General features: G+C 37.3%; 1 pseudogene; it reads right to left on the bottom strand.

Moving 5' to 3' along the window:
• Positions 1–1,678: 1,678 nt before the first annotated feature.
• Positions 1,679–3,886, bottom strand: LOC149025747 (endoplasmin homolog; annotated as a pseudogene).
• Between the last annotated feature and the right edge of the window lie 8,703 nt (positions 3,887–12,589).

Below are 12,589 nucleotides of genomic sequence, written 5' to 3' on the forward strand. Positions count from 1 at the left end.
TATGAGGGGAAAATATTTTAAGGATTCCCCTTTCCTTGAAGGACATATTCCAAAAAAGGCCTCTTGGCATTGGAAAAGCATCATAGCGGGAAGTGATGTATTAATTAAAAAGGGGGCTATTAAGGAGCATTGGAAATGGTTTATCAATGAGGATCTATAGTTACCCTTGGATTCCACACATTAATTCACATTATTCGGTGAGACCCCCACATCTTCCTGGCCCATTACTTGTCAATGAATTTATTGATTGGTCAAATAGAACCTGGAAAATCACTCTATTAGACTTACTCTTTAATCAAGAGGAAAAGAAGGCTATACTAACAATCCCAATTATGACATTGGATAAAGAGGACCATTGGGTGTTGGTTATTTCACAAAATGGTATATTTCAAGTAAAAATAACATATCATAGTATTCAAAATACCATCACTGATATGAGTAATTCAAACTCTTCATCCTCAAGTGTAAACTAGGGTTGAATTTGGGAAATTAAACCTTCACCCAAAATTAAAAACTTCATGTGGAAAGTTGTGCATAAGGGAATAGCTACCCAACAAGCCTTATTTGAAAGAAATAGTAGCTTGACACCTATGTGCTTATTATGTACATCACAGGTAGAAAGTGTAATGCATGTTTTATTTCACTGTGACCATGCAAAAGCGTGCTGGAGGGCCTCCCCGCTAAGGATTGATACATCTGAATTTTTAGGAAGTAGCATGCATGATTGATTAGATTTCTTAGATTGCAATTTCAATGGATGCAATCAAGGTGATATTGTTTATACTATTTGTAATATCTTGTGTTGGATTATATGGAATGACCGAAATGGAATGTTATTCAATGGAAAAAATGTCTCCCTTACTCGCTCTATTAATTGGATGCACGGGTTATTAAGTGAATATGGCTTTAGGAAAATGCAAGCAATCAAGAGTCGGTTGTGGTGTAGCTCATGTACTCAGACTTTGCAAATGTTTTGGATGAGAAAGTCAGTCCTCCTCAAACCAGCTTCAAAGTCTTCTCGGATGCATCTTAGGATAGCTTTTCACAAAAGGCGGGTAGAAGCCGCATTATTTGGAGCCCTATGGGCCAGTTTATTTGGGCAAAAATATCTTTTTGTTTTGGTTTTTCAGCAACTGTAATGGAGCTTGAAGCTCTTAGGGAGGCTGTCTATGCCACTCTTGAATATCGCAGGTTGTCTTTCACTCTGATTGTCTTCAAGCCATAAAGGCCTTGACCTGCCCTCAGGGCCAGAAGTTTGAGCCCTGACCTTGTTTTGGCTCAGGACAGGATCAGACACTTGCACCCATGGATCGAACCTTAATCTACACATTGATAGGATAGGTTCACCGGTAAGAGCGAATGATTCCAGACCTGGCTGAGACCATATAAGGTAGACCATCACTTGATAACAATAAAGGTTCAATACTTAAAATTATAAATCTTTAATTACTAAATTCACCTCATCAAAGATCCAATCCTTGAGGTCTTATGATAACTCATATAAATAGTGTCCCACTACTAACATGTTTAGTTACAATCCATTGAGTAATCAGAATATGGCCATCAAATTGAAGCAATTTCCTTTTCATTCTTATCTGGCTCAGCATTACCTTTTCCTTGCTCTTCGTCACCATGATCTTTCTCCACAAAACGGTTGTTTCCTAGAGAAGCTAGGCTGTCAGAAAAACTCAATAAGAAGGGCACCACCCCATGACTCATCCTTGGCTGACGATTCTGATTCTGCATCATCCTTGGTTGCTTCAGCCCTGATTACCCTTGGAAGTAGCTTCCTCAGGTTCAGCCTCTGCCTGATCTACATCATCTTCCTCTTCCACCGTAGCATCTGGACTGATGTTCAAACTAGACGTCACTGAGCTGTAGATACTGGAAGCAAAATCCTTGGGATCATCGATGATGAAGCCAGTCTCCATAAGGGCTGTCTGGTATATAAGACGCGCTGTCTGCTTTACATTGGCATCTTCAGGATCCTTGACAACCCTCTCCCGAAGCACATTGATGATTGGGTGCCTGGGGTTAATCTCAAGAACCCTTTTGCCGCGCATATATGCTTGCTTGCTAGCGTCAGATAGAATCTGTGATTGCATAAGTTTTTCCATGCTTGCGTTCCACCCATACTTGGATATCACCACCACACATGGAGTGTTCTCGAGACGGTTGCTTATCATCACATCATCAACATTTTCACTGGTAAGAGCACCCTTCCACCATTTTGTGAGCTCTTTGAATGACTCCTTAAGCTCCTTATCTTTTGATTCCTTCACAAGCTTCAGTCCTTCCTTGGACACATTCAGGAATTTCATGTCTTCATAGTCCATCAAGTATTGCATTAGGTATTCATCTACAGGATCAGTGAAGAAGATAACCTCAAAGTTTTTCTTTGCATGCCTCTCAAGGAATGGTAATTTCTCCAATTGTTCCTTACTGGTTCCTGTTATGTAAAAGATATCCTTCTGTCCAGACTTCATTCTTGAGATGTATTGATCTAGAGATGTCAGCTTGCCACCAGACTTTGTACTTTCAAATCTGAGTAGCTTTGAAAGACGGTTTCTATTGGTGGCATCCTCAATGATACCAAGCTTTATGGACTTTCCAAACTCATTCCAGAACTTAGCATATTGACCTTTCTTCTCATCATTGTCATCTGCTTTTTCAGCTTCTTTCTTGTCATTATCATTAGCCTCATCAGGATCCTCGTCAGCAATCTTACTGATCATGTCTAGAGCTTTGCGAGTAAGTTTCTTCTTGATAATCTTGAGACTGCTGTGCTGTTGAAGCATTTCTCGTGATACATTGAGTGGCAAGGTATCAGAATCAACAAGACCCTTCAAAAAGCTCAGGTACTTGGGAAGAAGTTCGTCAAATTCATCTGAGATGAAAACACGTCTAACAAACAACTTCAAGTCGGCTTTGATGGAGTTACGGTAGCTTTCATACACATCATGGTCAGGAGCCTTTGGAGGAACAAACAGCAGAGCCTTGAACTCCACGTTACCTTCAGCAGTAAAGTGGGTCCATGCCAAGGGTTTCTCTTCACCGAAGTCCTCTGCAAGAGAGTGGTAGAATTGTGTGTACTCTTCGTCTGTAACCTCCTTTGAATTTCGAAGCCAAATAGCCTTCAATTCATTTAAAAGCTCCCACTCATATGTTGTTTCCTCTGAAAAGCTAGTTTCAGCTGTTTCCTCTTTGTCATTAGACTCATCTTCATCTGCAGAAACCTCCACATCAACTTCTTTTGCTTGCGCATATGGTTATAATATATAACCTTAACCACTCAAGAATAACTTTTTCACAACTTAATTTAAATATGAAGTCTTCACAGGAGTTAGTCTCCTAATACTTACATAAACATATGGCTAGCGGATTGACTTCCTCAATATGATCAGTCTGTCAGCACCAAGATCAGAATATTATTAATCCCGGTACTAATAAATCCAGAGTTTAAAATGGTTAAGAAAGCTATATTTCAAACTCACAAAAGCTTGTAGTTGATACATAAAACTCACCTCTGCACCTGAACTTGCTTTTGCACTTGGTGATGCTTGTTTTGGTTTGCATTGCCGTTTTCTAACTGTTCCTGTATCCATGAAGTCCAGTACCTCCTCAAGGGATCGGAATTTTCTTTTGTGGAGAATATTATAATAGAACTGCATAACAAAACAACAGGTTTAACAAAACTACTTAATGGAAATGTATATTCTGAAGATGACATGTTAAGGATATAAAGAATGAATAGATAAACAGTTGAGCATTCCTAAACCAGAAAATACAATAAAATTAGCTGATCGAAGGGGGGGGGGGCCGCCTTCGGTATAGTTTTCAGCAGCCACTTGAAATCCGAATTGACTTTAGTCCTCACCTTTGACATCGCTATGTGCAAGGAAGAAAATTAATCATTTCAATATTTGAAGCTAATTTCTTTTTCAATGTCCCAATAGAACTTCTCGGTGAATGAAATTAGAACTTTTATGACATGAATTCACCCAATGAAAACAAAGAGGATGGAGTGTGAGACAATCATCTAGAGAGGTGGGATGACACACTTTCAAGTTGGTCAAAACAGTGACAAAAGAAAACTATTGAAACGGCGCATGAAGACTGGGGATCATACGTTCTCAAGAGTTCCAAAACAATAAGAAGTAATGAAGAACAGTTGATTATGATGTAAAAATGGAGGGAAAGCAATTTTGCTAGAAATCCAATAAAATAGTGTAAAAGTGGAGACTCACTTTTTTTTATAATGAATAGGGAAGACTACAGTGAAACTTCTCCCTCAAAAAACCCTTGGAGAAGTCCTCTAGAAATCTCTTGGCATGGAACTTCAAGAAAAGCATGAGAGGGCTTAAAATCAGAACTAAACCTTAGGAAGTTAAGCAACAACTCTCAAGTTAGTCTTCAAGGAATAATCAGGGATTTAACTCATACCACTCTTTTCATTTGCTAAATATTAAACAGGCTTACCTTTTTCCCATGGTCTAGTATATTACAAAGCCTATCTAATGCAAGTACCTGTAAGTTATAACTTCTCCATAAAATCCACATACAACCACAACCCTGAAGTACCCCTTCACTCGCTCCCACAATATATACATGAATACTAATACTAACCACAATGCTAACTACTAAAATTATTCAAATTTGGAAAATAAAGGCACCTACATGCATAGGGGAATCCCAATTGACTGACAAAATATGACACTGCATCCTACATTTCCGCCAAGATAATCAACAGAGCAACCGTTCCCATTCAGCTTTGGCCTAGAATAAGGATGATGGATCCTAAAAGTTTCCTGTATAGGCTGAGTTATTCTCTTGGTTATTTTGATCCCAATTGAGATCTTGAACTAAGGTATGATCAAAGAGATGTCACTACAATTGCAGAATGTCTTATCTTTATTTGTCATGAATTTCTATTATTCCATTATTTCCAAATATGGAATTGTACCAGAATTGAACTAAGGCTGTAATTTAGGCTTACTGTTCCGCCAAGATGATACTTTTGACTCAAGCTAGGTTGTGGCTAGAATTGTTTGAAAATGCTAAGAATATTGCTCCAAATGTTAATAGAGAATTAATAAGAAAAAATATATATATGGAAGGTATGTTTACATATATGAGTGAAAAAGGAAAACTCTTAGGTTTCCTGTCTGTAAATTTACTTAATTTACAACCATCACCAGAAAGGACTTATAGTCTTGGAAGCAAAAGTGGGGATCCCATCCTTCACTATTGCCATCAACAAGCACCTATCCTCACAAAAGCTAGTAAAAATGAAGTTTGTATCTTGAGATACCAGGATTTCTGTATTAGTTTCCAGTTAAATATGGAGAGAAAAATTATCAACTAATCCAAATATACACAATTAGCTGCCTGTTCTTAAAGGAAATCTGTGATCATGTTTGGATCCCTAAAAGAAATGGATTATAATGCTTGTTAGTAGAATTTGACTGACAAGCAATCCTCTCTTTCCAGAAAGACACCATGGAATGTTTTGAATTAGAATCACCACTGCAACTGAGTCACATTTGATACAGAAATTTAAAATCCACATTTATTGGTCTCTTGATACCATGTGTAAAAGCTGTAGCTTCTGATCCAAAACTAGTTTTGTACAAAAGCAGCATAAAAAAATTCAACACTTTACCAGCTGATCAACCCATTTTGATAATTTCCATGTTCAATTCTAGGAGAGCAGTCATCAATATACTAGGGTTACACTCCCTAGTGCCCGGTCTGTGCCACAACTCCATGGTGTGACAATGGGACCTTTGTTTAGGAACAATCCCCAATTTTATAGCACCAAAGGGATCTATAAACGTTATTAAGATCCAATGTTTTGCCCATCTATCATTGCCCCCTAACAAGGAGAGTTCATATAACAAGTTACAAGAGTAAACCTAAAGGGGTTTTCTTAGTCGACAAAGACCAACATCTCATCATCAAGAGTTCAAATTCCTTTAAGGCCTGGACTTTGCCTCAATATAAAAGTTGTTGAAGTATACACAAGTTTTGTGCTGTTTTACTGTTCACGTGAACATTATTATGCCATTGTTCCTTGTTTCCTTTTTAAATATACTACTCTACTTCCTATTTCTAGCAAAGGAATCTTGCTACACAAGTTTGGTAATTTCTAGAAAGCATAGTTTCTATTTTTAAGATTTTCTGTTTTCTACATTTTCTATTTTGGACAGATTCATGAGCTCATGAATTGTACTCTTTATTTCCTTTTTTAAGAGGGCAAGATGGCTTGCTTCTCAAGTAGTAATCTAGACTATTGATATCTATAAACAAGAGGTTGCGATTTTGGGAGTGCTAAGCTAGAATCGTAGGCCATTGTTGCTGCTCCTTCATCTCTGTTGGGAAATGCCATGTCAACATTTGCCACATCGGCCTCCAATCAATTTTGATGATGACAAACACTCTACTTATGATTCAATGTAGATGTGTTTTGTTCAGCTCACAACTACAGTGAATCTCGATGCAAAATGGATGGATCAAAGAATTACCGGAAAGTCAAGCTCAAAACCAACTCAAACCATCTTAGACAAAGAACCAAAGTCAAGATGAGTATCAAGCCGAAGATCAAGTCAAAGATCAAATCGAAGATCAAGACTTAGGCTGAATTAGGCTTAGGACACTCTCGGATACACATATATGTAAATGCATCCATCATATGTAATTCATGCTACTAGAGTGGCCTAGGACATGTTAGTGAGATGTACTATGCTTAGGGTTGACCAAAAAGTCCCAAAACCCAAGCCATGTCCCATGCCCAAACTTGTTCAGCAGAACAGAGCACAGACGGTCGACCATCTGATTTGTGTTTCCGATTCTTTTAGAAACAGAAATTAGACGGAATTCCGTCTCGGCTAGTCAAGCCAGACGAACGACCGTCCGACCCTGACTTAAGTGTAATGGCTATTTTTAAACGGCTATTTTTTAACGGCTATTCTTCAACGGCTAGTTTTTGAGACGGCTAACCGTCTGGAGTAAAATTTCACTGAAATTTTATATCCCTTGGGAAAATGGGGAGGGCATTGAGTTGAGGTCTATAAAAGCCCAACCACACCCATTTGAGAATTATTCCTCTCCCCCATCAAGCATATAACTCACTCACAAGTGAAAGAGCCAATATTTGGTGTTTTAGCACCATTACTATCTCCTCAACTCCATTCAACTTTGAGGGATATTCCAAAGTTGATAAGCAAGTTCATTGAAGCCAAGCTTGGAGTTATTGAAGGTCATTGGAGTTTTTATTGATACATTGCTGTTCTTGAAGCATTCATTCATTGGATCACACATACACAAGGGGTAAAGTATCACTCTCCTTGTTAGGTAATATCTAACACTTTTTGTATTTGATTGATTGTTGAATTCTAGTCTAGGTTGATTAGAATTTGTTGCTTGGGTGCTCTTGCCCGTGAACAAAGATTACTTGGGTACTCTTGCCCGTGAACAAAGATTGTAAGGGTTTGACTCTCTACCCATCTTATTGAAAGAGATTCATAAGCGGAATACTCTCTTGAGGCTAAGAGAGGAGTGGACGTAGACTTGTAAAGTCGAACCACTATAAATTCTTGTGTCGTGATTGCTTGTCTTATTGAATTTCATTTAAATTATCAATTTACCTTGAAATTGCAATCCAACCGAGAATTTGGTATAATCCACGAGGTACAACCAAATCACCCCCTCTAAGTTGCACCAATAATTGGTATTAGAGCAGGAGCTCAAATTGAGATTAAAATCAATCTCTAAAAGAGTAAAAGATCATGACATCATTATCAAATCAATTCTCTTCAAGACCTGAAGGTATAAATACCTCTAGGCTTCCATATTTTGATGGAGAAGGGTTTGCCTATTGGAAGAATAGATTTGAAGACTTTGTATGTGCTATTGATATAGATGTTTGTGACATAATTACATATGGACCCAATGAGATACCAAACTTGATAAAGACGGTAACAAAATCCCAAAACCAAGGACCGAATGGGATGGAATTGACAAAGTTAAATCCCAAGCAAATCACAAGGCTAAAATGTTCTTACAATGTGCCTTGAGTGAGAAGGTATACAATAGGTGTGATACTTGCAAGAATGCAAAAGAAGTCTATGACAAATTAATAGTCACCTACGAAGGAAAAAGAAGATAAATCTGGATGTTTATAGGCTTCAATATGAAAACTTCAAAATGTTAGATAATGAGGATATAATTTCTTTGTTTACTAGGTTTTCTAACATTATAAATAAGTTGCATAGCCTTGGCAAGGAATTTGCAAATGAAGATGTGACAAGAAGAATCCTACGAGCTCTTCCACCATCTTGGAGACCAAGAAAACAACAATTCAAGAAGTAGGAAATCTAGAACACATCACACTTGATGAGCTCATGGGATCTCTACTTGCATATGAGGCGGAACTTGAGGAAGACAAGAGGTATGAAGAAAGCCATTCAAAAGAGAAAAAGAAGAAATCCATCGCTCTTAAAAGCTCCCTCAAGAAGGATGATGAAAGTGAGGAAGAAGAAAGTGACTCCGATAGTGATCTTGCCCTTATCACAAGAAAGTTCAGAAAATTTCTAATATGAAGGAAAGGAAGATTTCCATTCAAAGGACAAGGGTCAAAAGAATCCAAAGATAAAAACTCATCAAAAGGTATAACCCCACCTACTAATAGTCAATATGTTATTTGCTTTGAGTGTAGGAAACCAGGACACTTCAAGAACGAATGCCCCACCAAAGGAAAAAAGAAGGCGTACAAAGCCGAAGTAATCTACACTACAAGTGATGATGAAGAAGAAAGTGAAGAGTCCGATGAAGAAAAGATCAACTTAGCCTTGATAGCTAGATCACATGAAGAACAAGATCATGAGGTAAATTCCATATATGATAGTCTTGATTCTATGCATGATGAGAATGATATAGATAACATTGATGAAGAAGACTTAGCTAGTGGTTTTGAAACTCTATACAATTTCAGCAAGAAAATTGAAAACAAAAACAAAATCTTAGAAGGAGAAGTACTATTTCTAAATGACACAGTAAGTGACTTACGAGAGTACATTAAGAAGACAGAAAAAGAAAATAATGACCTAAACAAAAACATTGTGAAATCCACAAGTGAGCAAGAGGACCTAGATGGTCTTCTAGGAGAAGTACATTATCTCAATAACACCGTAATTGAATTACGGGAGCACATTGAGAAAATAGAACGAGAAAATGTGGACTTAAACAATTCCCTTGTGAAATTCATAAATGGTCAAAAGAACCTAGATAGTCTTCTAGGAACTCCCCCCCAAAAGAGTCCACAAGATAAAGAAGGACTAGGATTCAATAGTGAAACTTCAACTCTCAAGAAAAGGAAAGAAGTTCGATTTGAAAAAGGACATCTAGTAAGAACTCCTCACCAACACCTAATAATGTTCAAGGAAACATTCAAGGTGGAAACAAGACTCAACCTCAAACAATCAAAGGAAAGATTGGAAAGAGAAATTACTACTCCCAAAGAAAAAGGGAAAAGGAAAAAAAAAAAAGGGGGCCAAAAAAAAACAAAAAAAAAAAAGGAAAAAACATCAAAAACAAGGGGGAAGAAGGAAGAAAGGGGGGAAAAAAAAACACCTCCCCCATAGGTGGCAAAAATCCCAAATTACCAAAATGTCCAAAGCCAACAACATCATCAATTTTGGCCAAACCAAAATCAAATGATGTTTGGTTATAATTGGTCATATCCCTATTTTGCACCCTATGAGCATATCTCTCAACCTCCATTTAGGCCACATATGCCAAGCCATCAAAGACCTAGAAGAAGTGAAAACTTCTTTAAAAATACAAACAAGATGAATGGGCAAAGAAGTCAAAACTTCAATGGAGCAAGGAAACAAAAACCTCAAGTCCAAGAGCCATTTGACATTTGTGATCCAAGATTTCAAAGACCAAAGGGATATCAACCTAGTTGGTTCAACATGGAACCAATAAGAACTAACCAATTTGGACCCATGTAGACGTGGGGACCAATGCACATCTCTCCCTTCTTATGTAGGTTTGCTTGATGAACACCCAAAGAAGTGAATGGCACATTGATAGTGGTTGTTCCAAGCATATGACGTCAAATTCTAAGCTCTTCACAAAGTTTAAATCATATAATGGAGGATGCGTCACCTATGGAGATAATAGCAAAGGAAAGATACTTAGCATTGGTCAAGTTAATATTGGAGGTACCTCTATCTCAAACGTATATCTAGTTGATAAACTATCATATAATTTGTTTAGTGTAAGTCAATTATGTAACATAGGCTAAGTCACATTTGATGTTTCTTGTTGCTATGTGAAAGATGTGAATGAAAAGTTAATCATTAAAGGTACTAAGAGAGACAATATTTATACTTATGTGTTCAATGAACCATCTCTTAATATGACTTGTCCCATGTCTCTTGAAGAAACTCTAATTTGGCATAGAAAACTAGGTCACATAAATATGAAGCAAATTGAAACCATTGCATCAAAGAATCTAGTTAGAAATCTTCCAAAAATAAAGTTTGATAAAAACTATTTTTGTGATGCATGCCAAAAGGGAAAACAAATTAGAGTTTCTCATAAGTCCAAGAACTTTTGCATATGGACTTATTTGGACCTATTTCCATAGCTAGCCTTGGTGGCAAATACTATACCTTTGTCATTGTTAATGATTACTCAAGGTATACATGGACATTATTTCTAAAACATAAAGATGATTCCTTTGAGGAATTCATTATTCTTGTTAGAAAAATTCAAAATCATAAAGGATACCTCATAACTACCATCCAAAGTGACCATGGAAGGGAATTTGACAACAACAACTACTTTTGAGAATTTTGTGACAAAGAAGGCATAACTCATAACTTCTCCACTCCCAGAACTCCCCAATCAAATGGAGTAGTAGAGAGAAAGAATAGATCACTCCAAGAAATGGCTAGAACCATGCTTAGTGAATTATCAATGCCTAAGTATCTTTGGGCGGAAGCCACAAGCACCGCTTGTTATGTCTTAAACCATGTTTTAATTAAGAAAATTCCTAAACAAGACACCATACGAACTCTATCACAACAAAGTCCCTAGGGTTGATCACTTCCAAATATTTGGATGTAAGTGTACTATATTGAACACTAGAGATCCTAAAGGAAAATTTGAAGAAAAAGTTGATGAGGGAGTTTTCTTGGGATATTCTCAAAACAGTAGAGCATATAAAGTGCTAAATAGAAGAACCCTTGTTGTGGAAGAATTAATGAATGTCACATGTGATGTATCTCCACCTAAGAACAAATATAAACCTCTAATTGATGAGGAAGATGATGGGAGGACTGAACAAGTCATTAGGGAAAAAGGGGGAAAACCTCCCCCGGGAAGCCCATAAAAATTTCCGGGAAAAGGGGGGCCCCCCTTTCAAGAAATTTACAGGAGGTAGTTCCTTGGAAAGACCATCCTCTTGAACAAGTCATAGGTGACTTAGGTCAAGGAATCAAACTAGATCAAGAACTCAAAACTTTGAACTATGTTGCATTCTTGCAACTATAGAACAAGAATGCAAAGAGGCCTAACTGATAGTTATTGGATCATGGCTATGCAAGAAGAGTTAAATCAATTCGAAAGAAATGATGTTCGGGAACTCATCCCAAGACCTTAAGACCATACCATCATAGGTACTAAATGGGTATTTAGAAATAAGTTTGATGAAAATGGTCAAGTTGTTAGAAACAAGGCAAGGTTGGTTGCCCAAGGATATAATCAACAAGAAGGACTTGATTTTGATGAGACCTATGCACCCGTAGCCCAATTAGAATCCATAAGAATGTTATTGGCATTTGCATGCCGTAAGAACTTCAAGTTGTATCAAATGGATGTGAAAATTGCATTCTTGAATGGATTCATTATGGAGGAAGTTTATGTTGCACAACCTCCGGGCTTCGAAGACTCCACCTTCCCCAATCATGTCTTCAAACTAAAAAGGGCCCTCTATGGACTTAAACAAGCCCCACGAGGTTGGTATGAAAGACAAGTAAATTTATAGTCCAAAAGGAATTCTCAATGGGTAAGGTAGATACCACACTGTTTGTCAAGTACAAGAAAAATGATATTATTAACGTACGAATATATGTGGATGATATCATATTTGGTGCTACAAATGAATCTTATGTCATAAGTTTAGTACTTGCATGAGAAATGAGTTTGAAATGAGTATGATGGGTGAATTAACCTTTTATCTTTGTCTACAAATTAAACAAAATGAACATGGCATCTTCATTAGTCAAACCAAGTACATAAAAGAACTCATACAGAAATTTGATGTAACATCTCAAAAGGCTAGTGGAACACCCATGAGCAGATCTTTGAAATTATCAAAAGACGAGGATGGAAAGCCTTTTGATGCCACCAACTATAGAGGTATGATTGGAAGCCTTCTATACTTAACGGCTAGTAGACCGGACATCATGTTTAGTGTTTGTGCTTGTGCAAGATATCAAGCCAATCCTAAAAGCTCATGCTTGTGCGCAAGAGAATATTCAAATATTTAAAAGGCACATCAAACTTAGGACTATGGTAT

Source organism: Hakea prostrata, chromosome 2, assembly GCF_041222555.1.
Source record: "Hakea prostrata isolate BN-2017 chromosome 2, UWA_Hpros_2, whole genome shotgun sequence".
Classification (NCBI taxonomy): domain Eukaryota; kingdom Viridiplantae; phylum Streptophyta; class Magnoliopsida; order Proteales; family Proteaceae; genus Hakea; species Hakea prostrata.